At 39.7% G+C, this 24,967-nt stretch overlaps 1 long non-coding RNA gene across 1 annotated transcript; it reads right to left on the bottom strand.

The window, feature by feature from the left end:
• Positions 1-450: 450 nt before the first annotated feature.
• On the bottom strand, positions 451-3,700 carry LOC309488567. The gene is made up of 2 exons (XR_014202191.1): positions 3,572-3,700; positions 451-2,008 (listed from the first exon to the last, which is right to left on the bottom strand). It is a non-coding gene; the product is annotated as an uncharacterized lncRNA (long non-coding RNA).
• Positions 3,701-24,967: the final 21,267 nt, after the last annotated feature.

Here is a 24,967-nt window from a genome sequence, read left to right as displayed (position 1 = left end):
CTCAAGTACCGCGGAGCTAAACCATTTAGTGCTTTGTAAGTAATCAGCAATATTTTAAAATGTATACGATGTTTAATAGGGAGCCAATGCAGTGTTGACAGAATGGGGCTAAAATGGTCATACTTCTTGGTTCTGGTAAGAACTCGAGCTGCTGCATTTGGACCAGCTGTAATTTGTTTATTAACCCTCTGAGGTCTGAGCTGTTTTCTGGCCCTGGAGGTGTTCTGACATGCTCTGACATTTGTGCTTATTTCTGTTACTTGTGACATTATCATGGCTAAAGTCTTATTACACTGTATTTAGCACAAACTCTGCTACAATAATATATCAGCAGCATGTATGTAAAAGTTTGTAGTTTTGAGATAATGACATTTATGCGTGGTTTGTGAAAATACCAAAAAAAATTGTCACTGAAATAAGGCCATGAAACCCATACTGATTATTTCTTCACAAGACTTTTGAAAATTGTATCACGTAGCCTAGAATATTTGCTCCAAAACTATGTGAAAATCACCCTGACTGCTCATTCAGATAAGACAATATATTGATTTAAAATTTCTAAGACGTGTTTTGTGTGAGAAAGCCATATGCGAAGAGGCGTGATCATCTCATGAATATGTAAGCCTTCAACACCTGAGAAAGACAAAGACACTCCCCTAACTGCCCTATTAGGAGCGATCAGGCCCTGTCATTCAGAGCAACCTTGCACAAAGAATGAGGAGATTTAAAAAAGAATGGCTTTTAGATTGTTTGGATTTATTTACAACACAACATAATCCAAAAATACACAACAAATGACAAAAGAGCACATGATCCAATGAAAACAATGATCCAAAGACAGAGACCTTTGTGCCATTCCTAAAAACATTGTACATACCTTTCATTTCCAAGGTGTTTGATTTTCACTTTACCATGTTCATGTACAGAGACTCAGAGCAGGACTCAGTGGCATCTGGTCCCTGAAAGAAAAGAAAAAAAGTGAACATACTGGTATCAAGAGATACTCGGCCTGCACGATTTTGGGAATACATTTTAGATTTTTCTGGTTAAAATTGCTTTTTAAAATTCACAGAATACACACACACACACACACACACACACACAAATGTTTCCAACAATATATAATATAATGAACACCAGGTTTGATGTGTCTTGTAGGCATAGGCTATGCGCAGTGCTGCATAAAATAATAATAACAATAACCTATAGCAGCCTATAAATCTTTCATAAATCTAAGAATTTCAGTAACAACTATGCTAGAGAAAAAATATATTGATTATCATATGTTACTTCAAATGTTTCCATTCGTTATGATGATATGAAATGAGATAATAGTAAAAATATAAAGCCTATTGTTTGGTGTATTTCGCTTTTCAAACGCGATCATGCTCCAAAATATGATACATTCAAACGCGATCATGCTCCAAAATATGATACATTCAAACGCGATCGCGCTCCAAAATATGAAACATTATGGTTACCATATTTTACATATCTACGTTTGAGCAGATATCCACAAACAGTATTTAACAGTAAACACGGGTCTAAATATTATAATATTCACGATATATCTAGCAACAGTTCAACTGCAATGTGAAGTTTATGCAACAATACCATAAACTAATAAGTAAGAATTTCTTACCTTACATCTTTCTTGTCTTCAAATCGCATTCTTCTTCTTCTGAGGTAAATCCGATGTAAGCTCACAGCGCGTCTTCCAAACTCTACGAAAAGCAGAGACTTGTGAAGTGTTTTGGTGTTTTGTGTTTGAGGTAATGAGGGCGTTTGCGTTCCATGTGGAGATTTGCATGTGAATCTCTTTTGCGCGAGTGGGCGTGGTCGAATTAAAAAAGAATTAGCAAGCGTTTTAGATACTGAACATCCTGTTGGTTTTATACAAATTACATAAACAGAGAATATTTGTTTTCAGTTTAAATCCGATCATTTAAAAGTACACACTTAAATGTTTATAAAGGTATATGGCTCATAAATGTGTGAGAAGTATTCGCTGAGTTTTGTTTCAGTTTATAGACGTGCTCAAGAAAAAAAAGTTCACCGCGACAGAGAGGCAGAACGCACACCCTGTTTATTTTCTTTATTTTACAAAAGCACAATGTTTTGATTTGATTGTAAGTGGACACATACAAAAGTAGAAATATCACAGATTCTTTTTTTATATTTCTTTTTTCTGTATGACCATAAATGACGGAGTAATTTAAGTTTATTGTGCTACAATGTGTGTGTGTGTGTGCGGGGCGCGTTTGCCGACCTCAGAGGGTTAAGCGTGCAGGGCAACAACCCATAAGAGCATTACAATAATCTAGCCTTGATCTCATAAACGCATTAACTTATTGTTCTGCATTTGTCAATGAGAGCATATAACGTAATTTGATATGTTTTTAAGATGGAAAAATGTGGTTTTACATATACTAGACATGTGACTTTCAAATGAAAGATTGGTATCAAAGAGCACACCCAGGTTCCTAACCGACGACGAAGACTTGACAGAGCAGCCATCAAGTTTTAGACAGTATTCTAGGTTATTAAGTGAGGAAGTGTTTTGTCCAATAATTAGAATCTCTGTTTTTTTCAGAATTAAGTAGTAGGAAATTACTAGTCATCCAATTTTTTATATCAGCTATGCATTCCGTTAATTTTGTGAATTGGTAAGTTTGGTCAGGGCGTGCAGAAATATTGAGCTGAGTATCTTCAGCATAACAGTGAAAACTAATTCCATGCTTCCTAATGATATCTCCCAAGGGTAGCATGTACAGAGTGAACAGTCACGGTCCTAGTACTGAGCTTTGTGGTACACCATACTGAACTTGTGATCGATGAGACATCTCTTCATTTACTGCTACAAACTGATAACGGTCAGATAAGTATGATTTAAACCATGCTAATGCAATTTCACTAATGCCAACATCATTTTCGAGTCTAATTAAAAGAATGTTGTGGTCAATAGTATCAAATGCAGCACTAAGATTGAGTAACACTAATAGCGAGATACAACCATGATCGGATGATAAGAGCAAATTGGTAACTCTAATGAGAGCAGTCTCTGTACTGTGGTACGGTCTAAATCCTGACTGAAAATCCTAGCAGATATCATTTCTTTCTAAAAAGGAACATAGTTGTGAGGATACTGCCTTTTCTAGTATCTTTAACAGAAAAGGTAGATTCGAGATCGGCCTGTAATTGACTAATTTTGTACGATCAAGTTGCGTTTTTTTAACAAGCGGTTTAATCATAGCCAGCTTAAAAGTTTTTGGTACGTATCCTAATGACAAAGATTAATTAATGATATTAACCCTCTAGGGTCTGAGGTGTGTTCTGACATGCTCTGACATTTGTTCTTATTTCTGTTACTTGCGACATTTTCATGGCTAAAATCTGATTACACTGTATTTAGCACAAACTCTGCTAAAATAATATATCAGCAGCATGTATGTAAAAGTTTATAGTTTTGAGATAATGACATTTATGCGTGGTTTGTGAAAAAAACAAAAAACAAAACAATTGTCACTGAAATAAGGTCATGAAACCCATACTGATTATTTCTTCACACGACTTTTGAAAATTGTATCACGTAGCCTAGAATATTTGCTTCAAAACTATGTGAAAATCATCCTGACAACTCATTCAGATAAAACAATATATCAATTTTAAATTTGTAAGACATGTTTTGTGTAAGAAAGCTTTATGCGAGGAGGCATAGCGGATTAATATGAGAATGAAACACAGGCTTAATCTTTGATACATGGAAGGCAGGATGAATTCTCCTGTACGCAGGAGGAAGGTTGAGGCGGACTGTCACCGGACTAATGATCTTGGTGACAGTGAACGGGCCAATGAATTTGGGAGCAAGCTTATTAGAAACGGAGCGGAGAGGAATGTTCTTGGGAGAAAGCCACACTTTTTGACCAACGACGTATACGGGAGGCCTAGACCGGTGGCGATCGGCTTTAGCCTTGGTGCGCACCCCGGAGTAGAGTCTCACGGGCTCTAGTCCATGTGCGGTGACACCTCTGGACGAAGGCGTGAACAGAGGGAACCGCGACTTCGGATTCCAGACTGGGAAAAATTGGTGGCTGGTACCCTACGCTACACTCAAACGGAGATAGGCCCGTCGATGACACTGGTAATGTATTGTGGGCGTACTCCACCATAGACAGTTGTTGACTCCAAGAGGAAGGATTCTTGGAGACCAAACATCGCAACATCCTTTCCAAATCTTGGTTGGCTCTCTCGGTTTGACCATTGCTCTGGGGATGAAACCCAGAGGACAGACTGACAGTCGCTCCCAACAATCTACAAAATTCTCGCCAAAATGTGGACACAAATTGGGGTCCCCTGTCGGAAACCACGTCTGTCGGGAGGCCATGTAAGCAAAATACGTGATCTACGACGGTCAACGCTGTCTCCTTGGCTGAGGGTAATTTGGGCAAGGGAATAAAGTGAGCCACCTTCGAGAACCGGTCCACCACGGTCAAAACTACCGTGTTACCCTGAGAGGACGGGAGGGCGGTAATAAAATCTAGCGTAATATGGGACCAGGGTCTCGAAGGGACAGGCAGCGGTTGAAGTAACCCATCCGGGGGTCGATTGCAAGTCTTACCAGTGGCACAAACCGAGCAAGCCAAAACAAAACTGTGAATGTCTCGGGCCATAAGTGGCCACCAGAATCGTTGCTTGATCAGAAACTTAATACGATTAACTCCTGGATGACAAGCCACATTGGAACAATGCCCCCACTGAATGACGTCGGACCGTAATCCCTCCGGCACAAATAACCGATTCGGTGAGCAACCGGGCGGAGGCATTACCCCTTCTAAGGCCGTCTTGACCTTCGATTCGACCTCCCATGTGAGTGTGGAGACAAATAGGGTCTCCGGTAAAATGCACTCGGGAGTAGACGGGTGTTCGGAACGGTCAAAAATGCGCGATAAAGAATCGGGTTTGATGTTCTTGGAACCCGGACGGTACGAGAGAGTAAAATCAAAACGACCGGAAAAAAGTGCCCACCGAGCCTGCCTGGAGTTCAATCTTTTGGCGGTTCTAATGTATTCCAGATTCTTGTGATCAGTCCAGACGATAAAAGGTACCCCCGAGCCTTCTAACCAGTGGCGCCATTCCTCCAATGCTAACTTGACTGCCAACAACTCTGTTACCAATGTCATAATTACGTTCAGCAGGAGATAACCGATGAGACAAAAACGCGCAAGGGTGCATCTTGTCGTCTGAGGGAGAACGTTGGGATAGAACTGCACCTACCCCCACCTCTGACGCATCGACCTCCACCACGAACTGACGTGATAAATCAGGGGCAATTAAGATGGGGGCTGAAACAAAGCAACCTTTCAGTTTGGCAAACACAGCCTCAGCTGTGTCTGACCACCTGAAAGTAGTTCTGGGGAGGTCAAGGTGGTCAGAGGTGCGGCTAGTTGGCTGAAGTTGCGAATAAAACCCCGGTAGAAGTTGGCGAACCCCAGAAACCTCTGTAGGGCCTTACGGGAATCTGGACTTGGCCAATCTACCACAGCCTTAACCTTCTCAGGATCCATACGCATTCCCTCAGTCGAAACGATGTACCCCAGAAAAGGAACAGACTGTGCATGAAAAGTGCATTTCTCCGCCTTGACAAAAAGCCCATTCTCTAGCAAACATCTGAAGCACTCGTCGGACGTGCTGCACGTGTTCCTGGAGAGAAGATGAAAAAAATCAATATGTCATCCAGGTAAACATATATGAATTGATCGACCATATCTCGCAGCACGTCATTGACGAGTGCCTGGAAGTCTGCTGGGGAGTTGGACAGCCCAAAGGGCATGACCAAATATTCAAAGTGCCCCCTGGGGGTGTTAAACGTGGTCTTCCATTCATCCCCCTCCCTAATGCGGACCAAATGATAAGCATTACGTAAATCCAATTTCGTGAAGACTGCAACCTCTCGAAGGCTGAAGACATCAACAGCAAAGGATAAGTATTCTTTACCGTGATGCTGTTCAGTCCCCGGTAATCAATACAAGGTCGCAGAGATCCATCCCTCTTCCCCATAAAAAAGAACCCCGCCCCCGCTGGAGAAGAGGAAGGGCGGATGAATCCCGTTGCTAGAGAATCAGAAATATATTTCTCCATAGCCTCCCTTTCTGGAGCAGAAAGCAAATATAACTTGTCCTTAGGCGGAGACTTACCTGGCAGTAAATCTATGGCACAGTCATAGGGACGATGCAGAGGAAGAGAAGCAGCACGAGACTTACTGAACACTTCCTTCAGGTTGAGGTACTCCGCAGGCACGTTAGACAAATCCACTGCTTCCTCCTGAAACACAGACACAGAAACAGACGGACAGGCAGACACAAGACAAGACTCATGACATTTATTGCTCCAGGCTAAAACAGATCTCAGTTGCCAGTCCACTTTAGGATTGTGACGGATGAGCCAGGGGTGTCCAAGAACTATGGGTGCAAGAGGAGAGTCCAGTATATAGAAGGAGATGATCTCGGAGTGGTTGCCTGACGTGATGAGGGTGATATCTTCAGTGGTGAGTGAAATGGTAGGAAGTTCTTGACCGTTGAGGGCGTGTACAGCAATCTTATGTGTGAGTGGTTTGAGGGAAATCTGAAGTTTGTGCGCTAGTGAATGGTCCATGAAATTACCCTCAGCCCCAGAGTCCAGAAGTGCCTGACAGTCGTGAGTGTGTACTGACCATCTCAGTCTTACCGGAAGGAGAGTAGATGTGAATGAGGTCTTCTCGGCGGAGATCCCACCCGATAGTAGCCTCATACTTACTATCGGGCTTGGCCTTTTACCTGGACAGTTGTAAGCATAGTGGCCTGCTCCACCGCAGTAGAGGCAAAGGCCCAGGGATCTCCGCCTTTCCTTCTCCTCCCGGGAAAGCCGAGCTCGCCCTACCTGCATGGGCTCGTGATCGTAGACGGGGCTGACCGCGTCCCCGCCGCTGGCTCGTGGACCCTCCGCTCCTCCAGGATTACGACTGGGCAGGGCCCATCGCTCCACTCGGGACAGTCGTGCATCAACTCTCAGCGCCAACTCGATAAGTCCATTAAGGGACGTCGGAAGATCCAGGGCGTAGATCTCTCACTGGACGCGGTCAGCCAACCCATACAGGAACATGTCCCACTGCGCCTCCTCGTTCCATTGACACTCAGCCGCCAAAGTTCTGAATTCGATAGAAAAGTCAGAAACCGATCTCTCTCCTTGCCTCAGATCCGCAAGTATTCTGGCCGCCTCTCTCCCGGCGACGGCCCGGTCAAAGACCTGCTTCATCTCAGCCGTCCCCCATAGTGCCGCCCTCCCAGTCAACAGCATCAAGACGAACGCGACCTTGGCTCATTCGCTGTTGAAGGTCCTAGGTTGGAGAGAAAAATGCATAGAGCATCGTGTTAGAAAAGCTCTGCAATAACTGGGTTCACCGGAATAGGACTCTGGAACTGGTAGGCAGGGCTCCGACTGGGAGGGGCTCTCTGGTGGTGTGGGGGGAACGGCCAGTGTGGGCGGCGCAGTGGGAACTCGCAGGAGTTGGAACTGCAGGGTGAGCTCGGACACCCGCGCCACTAAAGCCTGTACAGCGCGACCCGTGTCGTTGAGGTCTTTCTCCTGAGAATCCATACGACGAGCGCTGCTGTTGAGGAATTCCTCCAATGATGTAGATGGGTTACTCGCTGCTTCCATCGATGGGTCAGATCGTTCTGTCATGATGAAAGAGAGGAAGCAATTGCAAGTAAAACTCTTTATTGAGGTGTACACAGTCAAATATAAAGCTCCGGCTGATGGCTGGTGGCACAGGGACTTCGATGGTCAGTACAGGACAGAAGAGACGATGACTTGAGTGCGCTGGTGAGTGACGACAAGAAATCCACACGACGAAGTAATCCACAGGAAAACACTGAAAAGGAACAAGGAATCACGAGACTGGAAAACTCCGAACAGGGAACACACATGCAGCACAGAGGACCTCAACGATCTGACAAAGGAGATGAGAATGGAGTGAGTATTTAAAGATGAGAGGATTAACTGCAGCTGGCGCCGTGAGTGATATCAGCTGTGCTCTGATCAACGATGATTGCCGGTCACGCCCACACACACACACCCACACACATGTAACAACATAAACACAAGACAAGCAGGAAACAATGTATTCATAAACCGTGACAATCAGGCCCTATCATTCTGAGCAATCTTGCACAAAGAATGAGGAGATTTAAAAAATAATGGCTTTTTAATTGTTTGGATTTATTTACAACACAACATAATCCAAAGATGCACAACAAATGACAAAAAAGCACATTATTTAACACACTGATCTAAAGATAGAGACTTGAACAGTCACACATCTTTGTGCCATTCCTGAAACGTACAGATGGTGGACAACCAGAATAAGACTTTTACCGCCGCCGTTCCCGCTATAAAAATGACTTTTTTGTCTAAGTTTAGCATTTTTTGTACTGAATTATTTTTCCAATAATGTTACATTATGATTAGAATCAAACCTAAAAAAAGATAAAAGTTGAGTTTTTAGAGTTTATCATTTATTTCAATCTTCTTTTTTCATATAATTGTACAAATGTAATCTACACTTCAGTTACTAACTGTAACAGAACAGATATGTACAGTTATATTATATATTGAGTACAAATACATGACATGAACATCAAAATGCAATGAATTGAACAGCATAACAAATGAGCAAATAAAGCTGTAACTTTCTCTCCCTCTCTCTTTCTGTATGTGTGTGTGTGTGTGTGTGTGTGTGTGTGTGTGTGTGTGTATGTTGAGGGTTCACATTGTCGATGTGTCAGTGTCACCAAATTTATTTTTGTGGTGGTTCCGCATTTTGGACTATTTTATGTGACAAATTATAAGAGAGCAGTTTTTATAGTCTCACAAATTTATTTCTCTGTGTGTGTGTGTGTGTGCGCGCGCGCACGCACGCACGTACGTACGTACGTACGTACGTACGCGTGTGTGTGTGAGAGCATGATAATTTTACATTGTGAATGTCTTTAGCACTGTTTTTATGTCTATCTGTGTTCTGCGTTTTTTTCTGATTTTGATGATGAATTTTCTCTTTTTTTTTTTTTTTTTCAGTACAAATTTTTTAAACTTTGACAAAAAAGTCATTTTTATTGTTAGAATTGTGATTTCATAATATTCAGATATGAATCCAACTGGTAAAACTTGTGAAAATATATCTTTCAGTTAGTCAAATAGCAAATAGCATATAATGGGTCTCTATAGCCATCTAGTGGCTCAAATTATAATTTTTTACTTTTAAAACTACATTTTCAAAAATATGGGCAAAAATGTGACACTAAACCATGTCAAATGATCCATGTTATCCCCATGAATGAAATGTAGAAATTTATAAAGTGAATTTTACATAAAAAACTGTATAAACGGTTTTGTATAAAAACCTATAAAAAAAAAACATTTTTAATTTATTTATATAAATTTTAAATATATCATAAATCCTCCAAAAACTGCACAAATGTGGAGTAAAAACATTAATAAACAGAGTAAAATTACATTTGTTAAAAAAATATATTATTCTGTTACAAAATTACACGTTATCTACTGGGGTCTCTGGAGACCCCGAAGACCACGAGTGTCACTATTTTTCTCACGCTAACATAAAAACAGATATCATTACAATTTTTTTTTTTTTTTTTGTACATCTAGAAAGGGTTGAGAGCCGTACCAAGTTTCATACCATTTAGACAAAGAGAACATTTTTTTTTAATTCAGCAAAAGTCATTTGCGGGTCAAAAAGACCCCAAAGACCATCTGAGGGTTAATAATGCGTTTACTAGCAGCTAACTAAACCGCAGCAGGTCTGTCAACAGAATCCAATGTCCCTCTCTACTCACCCTGAAGCTAGCTGATGTTCATCGTGTCAGGAAACATTGTTGATGCAGGGAGTTCAACTCGCAGAACTAACGTTAGCTGCTAGGTCCATAGTAAGAGGTATCTGTGTGCAGTAACCGGCCGTGCAGTATTTTGATTTTAACATTTTGCGTGCAGCTAACTGAACAAGCGATCCCATTGGATGAATTCGTCCAATCACATTTGCAATTTATCTGCCTCGACTTTCTAAAATGCACAGTACCTCAACCATGTTTTAGTATTTTTCTCTAAATGCACACGACATATATAAGCAGTCTCTATTTAATAAAATGCATAATGTGCTTGTATACAATAAATGAGAGTGCATGACAGGCTGCTACAGCCCTCCAACTTCCCACCACATTTCCCTCTTATAACACCATGAACCACTATTGCTCCATTAATAATTGACTATGTACATTGCAAATACAATCTGGATCATACCTGCATTACTTTTATTTCGTGTAATTTACAACGTAACGGCGTTGCATGCTCGTAGTTTCTTTTGCACTTGATCAGTGAGGCGGATCGATACAGCGCGCGCCGCTCCTCCCAAACGATCCTGTACTCTAGGTGGAGCCTGAAACTGATCGTCCTCCTTGTGGTGGTAGTCAGTACTACTGGCCTGTCCCTCACAGGCTCAAACACGTAACCAAAATGACTCATTTTCGTGTGTATAGGACCTGCAGTTGCAGCTGCCATATACCTTCGCAGGTCCTACCATTCCAGTGACGTCATCAGAATTGCCAGCGTTCTTATACTAACAAACGCAATTTTTGTGTTGCTTTTAAAAAAAGCTATATTGATATTTTTAATTTTTTTTTTTAGTGTAATTTACTTTTAATTGTCATAAACAACACGTTATAATTTTTTTTTTTTTCAGTTCAGTTCAGTTCATCTTTAAGGGCATTGAAACCAGGATCTTAACTAAAACGCGTTCCGCGTAATCTCTCAAAAATTATGCCACACTACTCCATGTATTTTTTTTTTTTTAAGGACTGCTTTTGAAATCACTATAAATTACTATGCAATTGTATCGCTCACGAGAGCTCTTCATTTATCTAATTCCTCAATAGAATAGTAAAAATATTCAGCGTCATTGCTCCTAATATCGTCTCTATTTTTAACTTTTGATTCTATTTTTTCAGTTCTAAAATTGATTCTATCTTTGGTTCTATTCTGTTGTAGCCTAATAGGCCTATTTATATATATGAAAAATATGCCTATTAGGCTTAGGGTTTTATATTTAACCCACTTACATTTTAAAATACGGCAATTGCTGCTGTTTTGCACAATGTCCCTTTGCGCCACCTGGCGGTCATTTCGGGAACGACTTTGAAATGCGGCTGGTTTATTTTCGCCGCGGTGATTTCGCCGCGGCAATAGGCATTCTGGTTGTCCACCATCTGTACATACGTACATCTCCAAGGTGTTTGATTTTTCACTTTACCATGTTCATGTACAGAGACTCATGTGAATGTTGAAGTCAGCAGGACTCATCAGTGGGGCATCTGGTCCCTGTATAAAAAATTAAAAATAAACACGTGAACATGCTGATATCAAGAGAAACCATAGGGCTGCACAATTTTGGGAATACATTTTAGATTTTTATGGTTAAAATTGCTTTTTAAAAATCACAAAATACACACACACACACACACACACACACACACACATATATATATATATATATATATATATATAATGAATACCAGGTTTGCTGTGCCTTGTAGGCATAGGCTGCAGTGCTGCATACAATAATAATAACAATAACCTATAGCAGGCAGCCTATCAATCGTTAAAAAGGAACACTTCAGTAACACTACACTAGAGAAACATATATTGATTATCATATGTCACTTCAAATGTTTCCATTCGTTATGACGTTATGAAATGAGATTGGAGTAAAAACATGAAGTCTAATGTTTGGTGCGTTTTGCTTTTCAAACGCACAGCACGTTATTTACTGAAGCGATCGAGCCGCTCCAAACTATGAAACATTATTGTTACCATATACATATCTACGTTTGAGCAGATATCCACAAACACAGTATTTAACAGTCAACACGGGTCTAAACAATATAATATTCAGCATATATCTAGCAACAGTTCAACCACAATGTGAAGTTTATGCAACAATAACATTAACTAATATAATTCAGAATACATTTCTTACCTTACATCTTTCTTGTCTTCAAATCGTGTTCTTCTTCTTCTGAGGTAAATCCAATGTAAGCTGACTAAGCTCACAGCGTGTCTTCCAAACTCGACAAAAAGCAGAGACTGATGAAGTTTGGTGCTTTGTTTTTGAGGTAATGAGCGCGTTCACGTTCCTTAACGTGGAGATTTGCATGTCAATCTCTTTTGCGCACATGGGCGTGGTCACATTAAAAATAATGAGCAAGGGTTTGAGAAACTGTAAATTTATGTAATTTGTAAAACTGTAAAAACATCTTGTTGGTTTTATACAAATGACTTAACCCTCTGAGGTCGGCAAACGCGCCCGCGCGTTTTGCTGGATTTTCTTCACATTGTAGCACAATAAACTTAAATTACTCCGTCATTTATGGTCATACAGAAAAAAGAAATATAAAAAAAGAATCTGTGATATTTCTACTTTTGTATGTGTCCACTTACAATCAAATCAAAACATTGTGCTTTTGTAAAATAAAGAAAATAAACAGGGTGTGCGTTCTGCCTCTCCGTCACGGTGAACTTTTTTTTCTTGAGCACGTCTATAAACTGAAACAAAACTCAGCGAATACTATTCACACATTTATGAGCCATATACCTTTATAAACATTTAACCCTCTGGAGTCTGAGCGTTTTTTTGGGCCCTGGGGGTGTTCTGACATGCTCTGACATTTGTGCTTTTTTCAGTTGCTTATAAACATATTAATGGCAAAGGTGTAAATTCACTCTATATAGCACAAACAGGACTACAATAATATGTGAGCCACATGTATGTACATGTTTTCATTTTTGAGAGAATAATGTTTATGCGTGGTTATCGAAAAAACTAAAAATTAAAGTTTTTGAAATAAGGCCACAAAACACATACTAAATATGTGGCAATAAGACTTTTGACTAATGGATGTCGTCGCCTATAGTTTTTTCTTCAAAATTATGTGAAAATAGTCTTGCTTTATCGTTCACATAAAACCATACATTGATTTAAATTGATGTAAAACAGGTTTTGCTTGGAAAGCCAATATGCGAGGGGGCGTGAACGAGGAGTGGTTTACACCTTAGAATACACCCACTCTGCATAATTAGCCATTCACTCAGGTGTGACACTGACTGAGCCACAATGCAAGGACAAAAGATATATTTAGAAGAAGACTTATATTGACCATTTAAGATTTTGCTTACATCTATCTTGTAAATATGTTTTGCTATTTTATTAAAACGGTTACAATTACAACAATAATTACAATTTCAACAATATTTCAAGTGTACTCTTTCTTTGTAAAAAAAATGATTATAGGCCTACATTTTATCTATGTATTCATTAGTTTGAATATAACCAACATTGGCACAGCTAACATCTTAGTTGATGACTTTATTTTTGACAAAAATAGTATTTTATATATAGAAATTGCTAAACAAAAGCTTATTTGATGTGGCAGTATATTCTACAGTAAAAACTGTACCCAAATCTAGTCAACAAAATGTTGTCTTTCATATTTCGTCTGACTGTAACGTTGTTTTCATGAAATATTAGGGAATATTGTTAATTTGCAGTTTAATACGTTGCTTATACAAATAGCCTACATTTTATTTCAACATTCAGTCGATGTTTACTTATCTCAGTATAGCAATGCAGTTTGCTAAAACATCATCATTCATTCACACACGCGATTTAAATTTAAACTGTCTCTGCCAGCTGTGGTAAACAGCGCGCATCTCTACCGTTTATTCATTCATAAACAGAAACCCACGTGAAGAAATTCACGTGAGAAGGAAAAAACTTACAGTATTCCTCAGCTCGCTCCTCGATATACCCGCACTTCTGAGGGACATTTTCCATTAGTATTATTCCTCACAGCGCTGCAAGACGGTGTAAACAATGATCTAAATAAACTTGTGTGTTTTCTCGAGCTGATGGGGGCGTTCACAGGATTGCCTCAGCCATTTGCGTTTGAATAGCGCGCGCTCTCCGTGGGCGTGGCCGATTATAACGTAATGAGATGAGATGAGCTCGACTGGAATCGCTCTCTTTTAATACAGATTTCACAAGATGAGAATATTAGCTTTTTATATAAATTACTTAATTTAAAAGAAGAGAATTCAAGCTTCATGCCTGTGTGTCTGTATGTCTGTTTGACTGAGTATTCGCTGAGTTATTGTTAATTTTCGGACGCGTTTCAGAATGGACTTCACTGGCAGAGAGAAGGCAGAACTCGCTTCGTGTTTATTTTTCTTTATTTGGCAAAAAGCACAACACTTTGTTTTTATTGTGAGTATACACAAAAATAATACACATTTAACAGAATCGATTGATGTATGAAACTCCTATGGAAAATCAAAGTCAACAGAGTATTTATGAGTTTCTTTTACACTAATAAAAAAAAAGCGAGCTGGTATCGCCGGCGATACCGTAGACCTCAGGGGGTTAAGTGTGTACTTTTAAATGATCGGATTCAAACTGAAAACAAATATTCTCTGTTTAAGTAATTTGTATAAAACCAACAGGATGTCCAGTATCTCAAACGCTTGCTAATTATTTTTAATTCGACCACGCCCACTCGCGCAAAAGAGATTCACATGCAAATCTCCACATGGAACGCGAACGCCTCGTTACCTCAAACACAAAGCACCAAAACACTTCATCAGTCTCTGCTTTTCGTCGAGTTTGAAAGACGCGCCGTGAGCTTACATTGGATTTACCTCAGAAGAAGAAGAACGCGATTTGAAGACAAGAAAGATGTAAGGTAAGAAATTCTTACATATTAGTTTGTTATTGTTGCATAAACTTCACATTGCAGTTGAACTGTTGCTAGATATATGGTGAATATTATAATATATGTTATACCCGTGTTTACTGTTACCGTGTTTCTGGATATCTGCTCAAACGTAGATATGTATATGGTAATGTTTTATATTTGAGCGCGATCGCGTTTGAATGTGTCATATTTTGAAAAGCAAAACGCACCAAACGGCTTCAAGTTTTTACAATTATCTCATTTCATATCATCATAACGAATGGAAACATTTGAAGTAACATGATAAACAATATATTTTTCTGTAGCTTAGTTGTTACTGAAATCTTTTGGAAGATTTATAGGCTGCTATAGGTTATTGTTATTATTATTTTATCCAGCACTGCGCATAGCCTATGCTTACAAGGCACAACAAACCTGGTGTTCATTATATTATATATTGTTGGAAACATTTGTGTGTGTGTGTGTGTATTCTGTGAATTTTAAAAAGCAATTTTAACCAGAAAAATATAAAATTGATTCCCAAAATCGTGCAGGCCTAGTTTCTCTTGATACCAGTGTGTTCACTTTTTTATTTTCTTTCAGGGACCAGATACCACTGAGTCCTGCTGACTTCAACATTCACATGAGTCTCTGTACATGAACATGGTAAAGTGAAAATCAAACACCTTGGAAATGAAAGGTATGTACAATGTTTTTAGGAATGGCACAAAGGTCTCTGTCTTTGGATCATTGTTTTCAATAAGTGCTTTTTTTGTCATTTGTTGTGTATCTTTGGATTATGTTGTGTGTGTTGTAAATAAATCCAAACAATATAAAAGCCATTCTTTTTTAAATCTCCTCATTCTTTGTGCAAGGCTCAGAATGACAGGGCCTGATCGCTCCTAATAGGGCCGTTAGGGGAGGCTCTTTGTCAGGTGTGAAAAGCTTACATATTAATGAGCTCCCCCGCATAAAGCTTTCTCACACAAAACACGTCGTACATTTTTTTAATCAATATATTGTCTTATCTGAATGAGCAGTCAGGGTGATTTTCACATAGTTTTGGAGCAAATATTCTAGGCTACGTGATACAATTTTCAAAAGTCTTGTGAAGAAATAATCAGGATGGGTTTCATGGCCTTATTTCAGTGAGAATTTATTTTTTTGTATTTTCACAAACCACGCATAAATGTCATTATCTCAAAACTACAAACGTTTACATACATGCTGCTGATATGTTATTGTAGCAGAGTTTGTGCTGAATACAGTGTAATTAGACTTTAGCCATGAAAATGTCACAAGTAACAGAAATAACCACAAATGTCAGAGCATGTCAGAACACCTCCAGGGCCCAGAAAACAGCTCAGACCCCAGAGGGTTAAACAGAGAATATTTGTTTTCATTTTGAATCTGATCATTTAAAAGTACACACTTAAATGTTTCTAAAGATATATGGCTCATAAATGTGTGACAAGTATTCGCTGAGTTTTGTTTCAGTTTATAGACGTGCTCAAGAAAAAAAAGTTCACCGAGACGGAGAGGCAGAAAGCACACCCTGTTTATTTTCTTTATTTTACAAAAGCACAATGTTTTGTTTTGATTGTAAGTGGACACCATGCGGTTTCAGTCTGGTGGAGGGCGACAGCCTTCGCTCCAACCCATCTTGCAGGAAAGAAAGCATGACTCTGATCGGACATCTTTGGGGGTCTTCCCGGTGGGAAGAGCACCATACAACGAACAGGTTCCACTTCAGTGCATAGAGGCGCCTCATAGAGGGGGCTCTAGTGGAAGTTATGGTGTCTACCACTGCCTCGGGTAGGTCACCTAGAACCTCCACGCCCCGTCCAGGGACCAGACATGGAGTTTCCAGAGGTCTGGACGTGGGTGCCATAGAGTGCCACGTCTCTGAGAAAGCAGGTCCTTTCTCAGAGGAATGGGCCAAGGAGGGGCTGTCGTGAGGAGCATGAGTTCTGGGAACCAGGTCCAGTTGGGCCAGTACGGCGCAACTAGCAATACCTGCTCCTCGTCCTCCCAGTAAAACAACTGGCAATGGGTCGAGTCCGGAGAGGCAACAGATCTACCTCTGCGGCTATGAAGAAGTCCCATATCAGCTGGACTGCCTGGAGATGGAGACGCCACTCTCCCGGAAGTGTAGGCTGTCTTGAGAGCTCGTCAGCAGCACGATAGAGCACGCCCGGAGTGTCAATGGCACGAAGCGACCTCAGATGCTTCTGACTCCATAGGAAGAGATGGCGGGCGAGTTGCGACATGCTGCGGGAGCGTAGACCACCTTGTCGGTTGATGTACGCAATGGTCGCAATGCTGTCCGTACGGACCAGTCCATGCTTGCCATGTAGCGGCCTGTTAAGGCGGCCCAGCGCAAGGCGTACTGCAAACATCTCGAGGTAATTGATGTGCCAATGCAGTTGGGGCCCTCCACAGATCCGAGACTGCATGCCCGTTGTACGTGGCTGCCCAGCCGGTGGCAGAGACATCCGTGAATACCATAGCATGCCTGGGCACTTGTTCTAAGGGAACTCCTGCCCGTAGAATGAAGGGTCCGACCATGGGCTGAGGGTTTGACGGCAGTGCGGGGATGACGGGTACCCGGTACGGGCCGCTCTGCCATGCCCATCTCAGTCTCATATGAAGCAAGCCAAGCTGCGTTACTGCGGCTACTGCTGCCATTTGCCCCAGGAGCCTCTGAAAGAATTTTAGTGGAACTGCTGTCCTGCTCTTGAACAAATTCAGATAGTTCAACACCTACCAGACGCTCCTCTGTGAGTCGCACTGTCTGGTTGACCGAGTCTAACTCCATACCGAGAAAAGAGATCCTCTGCACCAAGGAGAGTTTCCCAGTTGACCCGAAGGCCCAACAGGCTAAGGTGACTGAGCACCATGTCCCTGTGTTCGCACATCTGATCTGGAGACTGAGCCAGAATCAGCCAGTCATCGAGATAGTTGAGAGCATTCTCAGAGTGGATAATTGGCTGCCTCTGCGACCTTCGTAAAGAGGCAAGGTGACAGGGACAGCCTGAAGGACCTGAAAAGTCGTGGATGAACTAAAACTAAACTAAAAGAAGACGAAGAAGGGGATGGATCATGGATCATGGAGACGCTGGAGAACACAAGGGAACACAGGAGGAGAACTGGAATCCACTTGAGACTTTGGCGTCAGGAAATCAGGTAAGTAGTGCGGGTTATGTGTTCTTTTCCACATTGGAGACTAGACGATGAAGGAGAGGAATGTGTTTGTATATATAGGGGAAATAATGAATGCAGTGATGAGGAAGAGGTGTGGCTGGTTAGAATTCTGGAGACTGTGGCTGCGTTTGAAACCGCATACTCAATGAGTAGGTACTTAATTTCAATAAGTACTTACTTAACGAGCGCTAAAAGAGTAGGTACTATAGCCAGATCTTGTTAAGTATGAATGCGATCCGACATCTGCCATGTTGACATTATCATGTGACCTATGATGCGTTATCACAAGCACAACAACTTAAAAGATACGAACAACATGTTTAATTCATCTATCTGTAAATAACTTGATATTGATGAAACTTGCTTATTTTGTGGTATTGTTGAAGAAACAGCTGCCCATTTATTTTGTGAATACATTTAGGGTTGATTTAAGTTGTTATATTTTAAACCCTACTAATGTGACCCCCAATTTTGTCCTTATAATGATATAATTTTTTATTAAGAAACCCCAAAATCGTCATCTCTTAAATATGTTGTTAATTTCTTTATTTTATATCCAAAAATGTTCTCCTTTAAGTTTTCCTTTTTTATTTTTTTTAAATTTTTTTTAATGTATTATGAAGAACTATTTAAAGATATTTAGCCTTGTATGTGTTCTTTTTTCCTGTGTATAAAATATCATATTATGATGTACACAAACCCATGATCTTTATGTTTTCTGTTTTTGTCATTATGATTGTTCATTGTTAAAGATACAACTATGGTATCTTTCCCTAATCTTGTATGTAACTATAAGTTATGCAATAAAAAATGCTATGAGCGACAGGTGCACTAACACCTTATAAACAACAGTAACTCGACAGCCCTACCTAGAATGGTTTTCCACAGCGTTTGTAATGTCTGCACAAAGGAGACGGGCAGCTGCTCGTTGATTTTATACTCGAAAAATGTATCACTCCTTAAAAATTGATATTACCTCAGAATGATTTGCATTGCTAGCCCACCCCAAAACTTAAACAAAATAATAATAATGAATGCTGACCAATACTTAATTATATTACTTTTTTATATACTGAAAATGATATAATTTAATAAAACAAGCTAAATGTAATTTGTTTTATTATATGATATAGCTATGCATGAATACACACTAGATAAATGCAGTGAAACATCTCAATTTTCAGTCAAGCATTGAATTTATGCATACATTTATTAAATAATTATATTTTATATACTGACAACAATAAGAAACATGAATAAATTAGTAAAAGAACATATAAAAGTAACCATCATAATAAACAAATGCATATTCAAGTCAACAATACATGAAACAAAGCTTTATTCAAACTACAAGCATGTATTTACAGGTGCTGAACCCCAAATCCTACTGCCATCTCAACACAGCGGTTCCCATTCTGTGGCTTTATTCTGATGAATCAGCTGACCACCAGAGGTGAGCCGTGCCTTTGTGCCGGAGGTTGTTGCGTGCTGCGTTGTGCTTCAAAATCTGAGGCATTAAGAGTAGGTGGAGTGATGGAGGGTCTCATCCATGGCACCATTTCCAGGATTCAGCTCTGGGCTCTCCATCCTCAGTGCTCACACCAGTCTGCAGATATTTCAGATCCTACAAAAATGCACAAACATTATACAAAAGCAGTCATTTTAACAGCACAATGTACGAAACGAGCAGTTTGTGTGAGAAAACGAACAGTATTTATATTGTTTTTACCTCTTGTACACAGCCACGTCCAAGTGATCTGAGAGCGCGGGCGGGTATAGATATATACAATAGAAGTCGCCTTGGCTACGGTTTCGTTCCAATGAACTGCCGTAGCCAAGGCGACTTCTATTGTATATATCTATACCCGCCCGCGCTCTCAGATCACTTGGACGTGGCTGTGTACAAGAGGTAAAAACGATATAAATACTGTTCGTTTTCTCACACAAACCGCTCGTTTCGTGTCTTATGCCATCAATGTGTACTTACGATGGGGAATTGTTTAATTTGGACGACGGGGAATTGTTTTAATTTGGACTCTGTGCATGCTCTTTGAGGTGGTGACCATCGACCTGCATTATATGACTGAAAGACAAGAACGGTTTGACCTAAAAATATCAAAATTGAAACTACTGCGGAAAAAAAGACACCTACATCTTGGATGCCCTTGAGGTAAGCTAAAACATACTAAAATTTTATTTCAAAGTGAACTATCCCTTTAATGGAGCTCCCCTGTTAGCTATACATAATAAAACATATTTTTACATCAAAATCACAACTATACTATACTGTCTAATTCCTTTACACCTTCAACAGTTAAAAAGTTTAGGTTACTCTATAGTAGTTTAGCACATGCGATTTTAACACAAGGAACCATGTTTACTCACATTTGAAAGCACCCGCGTCGCTGATCTCCACGATGTTCGATTATGACGTATCTTCTCCCGTGTCCTCCTGGGATAGAAAAGTATCCATCGGACGAGCACTCGAAAATCTTGCCGGAAGTAGTAGGCCATCCGGGAACTTCTCGCCTACTTTTTAATGAATACTGATGTTTCGAACATACTACTCCTTTTACGTACTGTTTTCTCCTACTATATAGTAGGAAAGTAAGCATATTCAAACACACTATTAGTATGCGTACGTCCGAATCTCGCGATAATTAGTATGCAACCAAGGTAATTCTCGCCTACTATTTTATGAGTACTAAGGATTCGTACATAATCATTCGCTCGCCTACTGCTTTTCCCCTACTATATAGTAGGGCAGTATGCGGTTTCGAACGCAGCCTGTGATCTTTGAGTGGACATGGTGGGGGAGCCTGGTGAAACCTTGACACAATTGACATATAATGATTTCTAAAAGGTCATGTGACAATGAAGACTGGAGTAATGACTGCTAAAAATTAATCTTTGCCATCAAAGCAATTAATTACATTTTTAAATATATTGAATTTGAAATAGAAAACAGTTATTTTTAAATGTAATAATATTTCACAAAAAAATTTTTTTTACTGTATTTTTATCAAATAAAGGCAGCCCTTGTGAGCATAATAATCTTACCAACCCCAAACTTTTGAACATGTATTTGTGTAATTTTAATTGTAGTCATTACTTTAACAGAATGATACTCCTATATGTAAAATAGTAAATAAAATAAAAACATTGAAATTACATGCAAAATGTGCCATTTATGCATTTTAATGCAAATAAAATTGCCTCTCACCATACTATTTACAATTCCAGCATAATGAATTTTATAGATCCACCAGTGTATATATAACCTGACCCATGAGTCAAATATAAATCCCAAACAAAATGATTGTTTTTAAGTGCCAGAAAGAAAAATGACACATTACACTCTAAGCACTATTTCTCGTACATAAAATACTGAACCCATTCCAGTAAAATCAAAGTGTATGATGAACTCATCATTGGTGACTCTTCTGTGATTGGTTCAGAGGGACACTGATAAGACTCAAGCCAATGTACTTCTGGACTGAGTTTTGCCCAAATCCTGAGTCATTTCTGCACCAGGTCCTCTTGTATTCCTTAATCATCGATCCTTAAATCTGTTTAAACCTTCTCTAAAAAGACACAGCACTTCACACACACAAATAGGTCTTTACAGAAATAGAGCAGTACAGAACACTTTTGTCCTCTACTCCATGAAAATGTAGCAGCCAAACTAGTTTCTATATCAGTGAGAGTGTCCTTCATTGAGGTTTCCTTTCACCTCAACTCTTGAATGTCTCTTTATATTCATTTCATCTCTACATTACCCTGAGGCAGCCACGGGCAGGAGGGAGTATTTATCTCCAGATCTTTGCATCCGTCTATGAAACATGATAGATGTAAATGACTACCACTGATGACCACCCGCCCCCCTATGTTTGTGGGATGGGGCTGCTGGGGATTTCAGTTCCGCTCACCTGAACACCTGCGCAGACCGCATGTGTGCCACAGATCGGAGTGTGTCATCCCTTTGCACTCTTTTAGAATTCACAATTCTTTTTTGCCCTCCTGAAGTGACAGAAGATCCAGTAAGTTTCTGAGGAGATGACTGAAAGTCATAAAAAAGGCAAATAGTTTTTCTTTCTGGCCAGGGCCTCCCTTTTCTCCCACTGGCTCTCATCTTCTCTCATCCTTCTGTTTTCAGTCTTCTCTCCATTGTGGCGTACTTCTCACCACTTCAACCAGTCAATCTGTGGGTATTTAGTTCAACTGTATCTTACATTGGACATCAAGCGACCCAACAGTATTGGAATTGTTTATAGTAGAAGAATAAATTAAATAAGATGTTAAACTGTTTACCCAAAAATGAAAATTATGTTTACCCAGCCTAATGTTTTTTTCTTAACCCGGGGGTGTGTCGGGGGCATGGCTACTGTAGCAGTCTGAGCCAGAGGGTAATTAGCTGGTGTGGGACCATGGGTGATGCGTTCCATGGGAAAATACATTCTGCTTCGGGTACAGTAGTGCAAGCCACATTTTTCTGCATTTAGACATTCAAAGAATAAACAGGTCATGAACGTGAATGGGGCATTGTTATGCAATGCGCTACAATGGACGATTCAATACAACATCATCATGTACACATTCAGGAAGGTAAATGTACCAGTTTATAATGTTTACTTTGTATAATGTCCAGTACAGACTCTTCAAAGTCGGGATGCGTCATGTGAAAAAATGTGCCTAGTGCAGATACGTTGGACAGGGTTATTATAAGAGAGATGCTCACGACAGTGTGTTAATCTACTACTCAATTGCTTACTCATGACCAGGGCCACACGGAATCTGCTGACTTTTTTTGTGATTTCTGTGCGGAATTTTTGGGAAAATCTGCGGAATTATGCGGAATGGTTTTAAATGTGTTAAAGGTGCAATGTGTCATATTTCTGAGGATCTATTGACAGAAATGCAATATAAGATCTATATGTTTTCAGTGGTGTATAAAGACCTTACTTAATGAAACGTTATGTTTGTATTACCTTAGAATGAGTAATTTATATCTACATAACCGCGGGAACCCCCTTCTATGAAGGTCGACATATTGTGACATCATGTTTCTACCGTAGTCGAAAGCGAACAAACAGCGCTAAATAAACCTCATTGCTTGACTTGCTACTCTCTGCTGCTGACTCAGACAACAACATATTTTGTCTTACGTCGGCCACCGTAGCTTCTCCTTCGAGTTTGAAAACGGAGGAATAGGCCGTCAGTGACTGGCTGTTTGCAATTCGCAAATCACACACACTGCACCTTTAAACAGATCTTAGAGTATTGGAACTGAAAATATTACAAAATAAAATATTAAATATTCACTTCTTAATTTTTATTTAAGGTTTACAATACAAATACAAATAGAAAAAGAACTATTCTTAATTAAAGATTTTAATTAAGGAGTGCCTCGGTTATCAGAGAATTCTTTCTCTACACTGCTTCTTAGATGTTCTACCTTGGACCGAAGAGCACCCAAATCAAACTCAAAAGGAATTGAGCACGCCATTCATCTTGAATCTAAACAGAAAAAGAACATTTGATCCATGTTATTGTCCATCCACTAAACAGCAGAGAAAATTGTATTGTGCACAGATAATTAAACAAGCAATTGCATATAATTTAAGAATAGGGCAAAATAAATATCAATATTAAAATAAATAAAGTATATAAAGTAATGAACTACTTTTAAGAGCTATAAATTAATTTTAAATAAATAAATAAATACTGGTGTGACAATCAGTTACAGAACAGTTCATTAAATACATAAATACATAAAAATGTAATTAAATGAATATATTAATAAATACATTCATATTAAAAAAACCCCACTAATTTACTATTTTACTACTAATTTAGCATCAGAAAAAGTCATTTGACATCAGAAAAGCTACTGAATGTGTGTGGAGTTTGGAGCTTATTTTGAGTCTCTGCTGTTGAATTTGGCAATCAGCATCATCTTAACATTGTCCTCGGTTAGGCTTCGTCTGTGCTGTGTCAGAAGAGAAGAATAGTGGGAAAAAAGTCTCTCCACATCCACTGAAGTAGTGGGGAGATGTAGGTACAGTGCAGCTAGTGGGGCAAGTGTTGGCATTCGATCTACCCTTGCAGCCCACCACTCCACTGCACTAACCTCGCCTGTATCACTCTTGTCCATACAGATGTAGCGATGCCACTCCTCTGCAGACACCTTGCTCAAAGCAGGGACAACTTGGACATAGCTCTTCATATCAGGTTTTAAGCCAGATACCTTGGCTGGAACAAAGATTGGGAGGGCTTTAAATAGTTCAGTGGAAGGATGTCTCTCCATCACAGCCTGAAGCTTGGTAGAACATTGTGCCATTGCTTCTTTAAACATCTCAGAACAAGTGTACCGCTCATCGTCATTTAAATCCTTAACCCTCTGGGGACCAAAAACGCGCCCGCGCGTTTTGCTCGTTTTTTTTTTTTAGCAATGAAAATAAACACTAAATGCTCTGTTAATTTTGATCTTTCATTTTCGTGTAATACATCAATCGATCCTGTTCAGTTTCTATTTTTTTTCTGTATATTCACAATAAAAATAAAGTGTTTTGCTTTTTGACAAATAAAGAAACTTTAACATGATGCGATTTCTGCCTTCTCTCTGTCAGTGAACTCCCGTTTGAAACGCGTTCGAAAATGATCTATAACTCTGCGAAAATTCAGTCAAACAGGCAAACAGACCCACGGGCATAAAGCTTGAGATCGCAGCTTTTAAATGAAGTAATTTATATAAAAAACAAATATTATCAGCTTCTGTAATCTGTATAAAAAGAGAGCGACTCCAGTCGAGCTCATTACGAGCCATTCAAAAGTAATTTGACCACGCCCCGGAGAGCGCGTGCTATTCAAACGCAAATTCTGAGAACCATTTCAGTCTGTGAAACGCCCCCACATCAGCTGTAAACAAAGAG

Source organism: Leuciscus leuciscus (genome assembly GCF_965113295.1).
Source record: "Leuciscus leuciscus genome assembly, chromosome: 23".
Taxonomy (NCBI): Eukaryota; Metazoa; Chordata; class Actinopteri; order Cypriniformes; family Leuciscidae; genus Leuciscus; species Leuciscus leuciscus.
The sequence above is the reverse complement of the archived record's forward strand: the minus strand, read 5'-3'. Positions and strand labels throughout refer to the sequence as shown.